General features: G+C 41.2%; 1 non-coding gene across 1 annotated transcript; it reads left to right on the top strand.

Annotated features, from left to right (window-relative positions):
• Nucleotides 1–2,168: 2,168 nt before the first annotated feature.
• LOC148574553 (small nucleolar RNA R71) lies at nt 2,169–2,272 on the top strand. The gene has a single exon (XR_015905649.1). It is a non-coding gene; the product is annotated as a small nucleolar RNA R71 (small nucleolar RNA).
• Nucleotides 2,273–5,081: the final 2,809 nt, after the last annotated feature.

Raw genomic sequence — 5,081 nt, 5'->3', positions numbered from 1 at the left:
CTCCCATGAAGCGCTTCTTTAACGTCACTAGCTTGACGGTTGTCCCTTGTTAGGGTGGATTGTAGTGCTTGACGTCTTCTCCTCTCACTATGCAAACGTCCCCACTTGATTCCTTCATGACCTCTAAATGTTCCATAGAAAGAACTTTCCTGATTGTGAACACTTGAGGGCGCTGGGAAGGAATTGTTTTGAGGCCAGGTGGGATTGGCAGATAATGACTTGATATCACTTTATCTCCCGGAGAGAAACCTTCAGTGGGAATTTTCTTGTTTCTCCACCCTCTTGGCAATTTCTTTACAATTCTTCCCTTTCTCTTGAAGCTTTCTTCATTGACCCTTATGCCGGGAGGATCCTTCTGATCTGTTTCTATTGATTCTTGTGGCTTTAACTCTTGCAATTCTTGTTTGCTTTCCAAGGACTGTTTCAGAGTTTCAGCTGCCGGATTGCTTTCCTCCAAACACAGATGGCTACTCTCATCCTTAGGCTTTTCATGTTCTGGTTCAGGCTCAGATGCAGGTTTGAAAACATTGAAAATGAGCTGTTCATCATGTATTCTCAAAATTAGCTCTCCTTGTTCTACATCTATGAGTGCTCTAGCAGTGGCTAGAAATGGCCTCCCCAGAATGATGGGGTGTAGGTAGCTTTCTTCCATGTCCAAAATGACAAAGTCTGTGGGGAAAAAATAATTTCCCACTTTCACCAGCACATTCTCAACTACCCCTTCAGCTTGCTTCTGAGTTTTGTCAGCCAGTTGTATGATTACATCAGTGGATCTCACCTCATTCAGTTGTAGTCTCTTCATAAGAGTCAGAGGCATCACATTTATGCTAGCTCCTAGATCACAGAGTCCTTTGTCAATTTTTGTTTCCCCTATGATGCAGGGGATATGAAAACTTCCTGGGTCTGTTTTCTTAGAGATTATATCCTTCTTGATGAGGGCACTACATTCCTTGTTCATTATTACAGTTTGTCCTCCCTTTAAAACTCTTTTCTTGCTCAGCAATTCCTTTAAATACTTGATATGTGTTGGCATCTGCTGGAGAGTCTCAAGAAAGGGAATATTGATATGGAGAGACTTAAATGTCTCTAAAAACCTTGAATAGGTTTTCCCTTTTTCACCTCCTCCTAACCTCTGAGGAAATGGTGCTTTTGGTTTATATGCTTCCATCATGCCTTTTTGCAGTTCTTTGGCTTGCTCAGTTTCACTTTCTTGCTGAGCTTCTTCCACACCTTCCTTCAAGCTTTCTGGCTCCTGTTTTGAGGGTCTGATTCCTTCTTCTTCTGAGACTTCCTTCAATATGGTGATGGCCTTGCATTCTTCCCATCTCACTCTCTTTTGTTCCCCTTTAGGATTCTTTTCTGTGTCACTAGGGAACACTGCAGTTGATTTGGGGGCCTGTTGAGATAGCTCTCCTACTTGAGACTCCATCCTCTTGAGTTTTTCACCATGGTTCCTTAAGGTAGCTCTCACATCATCCCTGAAGCCTTTCAATTCGGTTATGTCTTGACTCATGGTTGCCATCATTCCTTCTATCCGGTTTAATTGATCTTGAAATTGTTGGTTCGGATTAAGTTGGGTAGGTTGATTATTTTGGCCATGATATGGTGGTTGGGAGTAAGTGTTTTGTGTGGCTTGGTATGATCTTTGGTTGGAGTTTTGGTATGTGGGATTGTTATGTTGGTTGTGGTTGTAAGGTTTGTGGTTTTGTGGTTGGGTTTGTTGGTTCCCCCACCCAAAGTTTGGGTGATTTTTCCATCCTGGGTTGTAAGTGTTGGAATGTGGATCATATGATTGCCTTTGTTGGTTTCCCACATAGTTGGCCTCTTCCCAATCACCTCCTTCAATGCTTACTTCCTCTTGATCTTGTGTGTGTATTGCAGCCACTTGCTTTGTTTCTAATTGCCTGGTAAGCTCTGCTAGTTGCTTGGCAAACACTTTGTTTTGGGCTAGAATTGTATCAACATGGTTCAGCTCCATGACTCCCTTAGTGTTGTGCCTCTCTGATGCATAATAGTACTCATTCTCAGCCACTGTCTCAATCACTTCAATGGCTTCTTCCACAGTCTTTTTCCTGTTCAATGAACCTCCTGATGAATGGTCTACAGCCTTCCTTGATTCATAAGAGAGTCCATCATAGAAAATATGCAATTGCACCCAGTCATGGAACATGTCTGGTGGGCATTTCCTTGTCAAATCCTTGAATCTCTCCCATGCCTCGTAGAGAGTTTCACCATCTTGTTGTCTAAAAGTTTGAACCTCAGATCGAAGCCTATTGACCTTTTGTGGGGGGTAGAAACGTGCCAGAAACTTGCTTTCCACTTCATCCCATGTTGTTAGACTCCCCTTTGGGAATGATTCCAGCCACTTGGCTGCTTTGTCCCTAAGTGAAAATGGGAACAAAAGCAGTTTATAGGCATCTTCCTGGACTCCATTGGACTTCACAGTGTCACAAATTCTCAGGAATTTTGTGAGATGTTGGTTGGGATCTTCATTAGCACTCCCACCAAATGAACAATGATTCTCCACAAGTGATATTAGCTGTGGTTTGAGCTCAAAATTGTTGGCCTGAATGGGTGGTTTCTGAATGCTGCTACCACAATTCCCAGAGGTTGGGTTTATGTATGAACTAAGAACCCTCCTCTCAGGAATGGCATTGTTTCCATCAGCTCTCTCATGGTTGTGAACTTCTCTATCCATGTTGAGATCTAGAGCTTCCTCAAAATTGTCCTCAGATTCTCCTTCAGATTCTTCTTCTCCCAGTACTCTCTTCCCTCTTGCTTCCCTTCTAAGTCTATGAAGGGTCCTCTCTGGTTCGGTATATGGAGGAGTTGATGTCTCTCCTCTCCTACCTGTCATACAAGAACACAGCACAGGCAACAAACAAGTGAAATACTCTTGGTTAATGGAAGAGTATGGTTAGATCAATTGAGGAATTAATTCAAACAGTTAGTGAGTCAGTGAGTTAGTTGCTTGAATTTAAAGGCATAAAGAAAGAAAGCATGTAACAGAGTGCAGAAATTAAAATTCAACAAGTAACTTGTACTGAATTAATCAAAAAAAAAAAATGCTCAATCTAGTTAACTTCCAATTGGAGAATTGTCAATCGAAAACCAATCCCCGGCAACGGCGCCATAAACTTGATGCGCATAAACTTGTTATGCTACGATTTAGGAAATTGCACGATCGGCAAAATTCCTTCCGGCAAGTGCACCGGTTATCGTCAAGTAAAAACTCACAATAGAGTGAGGTCGAATCCCACAAGGATTGGTTGAGTGAGCAATTCGGATTAGAAGTGTGTTCTAGTTGAGCGGAATCAAGATTTATATGAGAATTGCGGAATGTAAAATTGGCGGGAAAAGTAAATGACAAGGAATTGAAATGGCGGAATCTTAAATTTGCATGAATTAAATAGCAGAAGTTAAATTGCTGAAATTAAAAGGGATGGGGGTGATTGCATGAATTAAATTGCAGAATGTAAAGAGAAAGTGGAAATCAGAAATGGGGAATTCATTGGGTGTTAGGAGATATTGAGATCTCCGAATCAAAACATGTATATCTCTTCCTCAACCAATGCATTCATTGAATTTTGCTTGGCAATCTTATATGATTGGATCCCAATTCCTTGGCTCACCAATTCTCTCTAAAAACAAACAAATTCCCAATCCCTTGGTTTAAATGTTCATAAGAAGAGATGATGCTCGATCACTGATTATACCACACAGCTTCATGAACCACAATTTGGTAGGATTACATGTCACAATATCCATCCAAACCCCAATCCAATTCACTGTGAGAAAGCTTCTCTAGCATGAATCCTCCATTCCTTTCCCAAGGTTCCGAAGGATTCCAATTATGGGTAGTTTCTTTCCCAAGACAACTACCCAATGGAGTTAGATCGAGAAGCTTTCTAACAAAATTCAAGAGAAAAGATTGAAGAAGAAGATAAACTATTATTGATTCATTGAATTACAATAGAGCTCCCTAACCCAATGAAAGGGGGTTTAGTGAGTCATAGCTCTGAATTCAATTACAAAGATATGAAAACTAGCTAAATGAAAAGGTAAAGTTGCAAAAGTCACCTCTAACTTAAATTCTATCCTATTTATACACTTTCTATATTGAGCTTCTGTTGTGTTTCTTGGGCTTTGAGGCCTCTCCCTGCTTTCCTTTTGCCTTGGGTTTATGATCCATAATCTTGATGAGGCTGTTGATCCAAATTCTGTAACATTCATTGAGCCAACTTAGTGATAATCAAATAATGACACATGACTCAATAAATTGAAATTTCAAACTCATCAATCCTTCAGGCCCAATCCCATAAACCATGATATTCAATTGGGTTTCATACCAGAGTAAGTTTAAGTTAATGTTTGTGCTCAAAGACTAACTTAAACCGCAATATTTTTGGCCCAGAAACCTTTTCCAAGAGTGGCGTTTAAGTTGCAGTTTAAGCTTAAACTGCAGCTTAAACGCCAGACACTTCCAGTGAGGCTTTTTGTAGAAGCACGTTTAAGCTTCAGTTTAAGGTTAAACTGAAGCTTAAACGTGGAAATGGAAGAAGGCAGCCCTGGAGAGTCATGTAGTCGAACACGTTTAAGCTTCAGTTTAAGGTTAAACTGAAGCTTAAACGTGGATATAGGAAGGGCAGCCCTGGAGGTCGAACACGTTTAACCTCCAGTTTAAGGTCAAACTGGAGGTTAAACGTGGAAATGGAAGGAGGCATCCTGGAGGTCGAACACGTTTAACCTCCAGTTTAAGGTTAAACTGGAGGTTAAACGTGGAAGCTTAGAATGGTAGCCCTGGAGGTGTCGAACACGTTTAAGCTCCAGTTTGAGGTCAAACTGGAGCTTAAACGTGGAAGTGGAGAAAGCAACCCTGGAGGAAAGTTCTTGGTCGAACACGTTTAAGCTCCAGTTTGAGGTCAAACTGGAGCTTAAACGTGGAAATGGCTCCCTGGTGCACTTCCCATTTCTGGCGTTTAACCTCCAGTTTAAGGTTAAACTGGAGGTTAAACGTGGAACTCCTTCCTGAGTGGCATTATCATTCTGGCGTTTAACCTCCAGTTTGAGGTCAAACTGGA

Source organism: Arachis ipaensis, chromosome B2, assembly GCF_059453495.1.
Source record: "Arachis ipaensis isolate K30076 ecotype BB chromosome B2, ASM5945349v1, whole genome shotgun sequence".
Taxonomy (NCBI): Eukaryota; Viridiplantae; Streptophyta; class Magnoliopsida; order Fabales; family Fabaceae; genus Arachis; species Arachis ipaensis.
The sequence above is the reverse complement of the archived record's forward strand: the minus strand, read 5'-3'. Positions and strand labels throughout refer to the sequence as shown.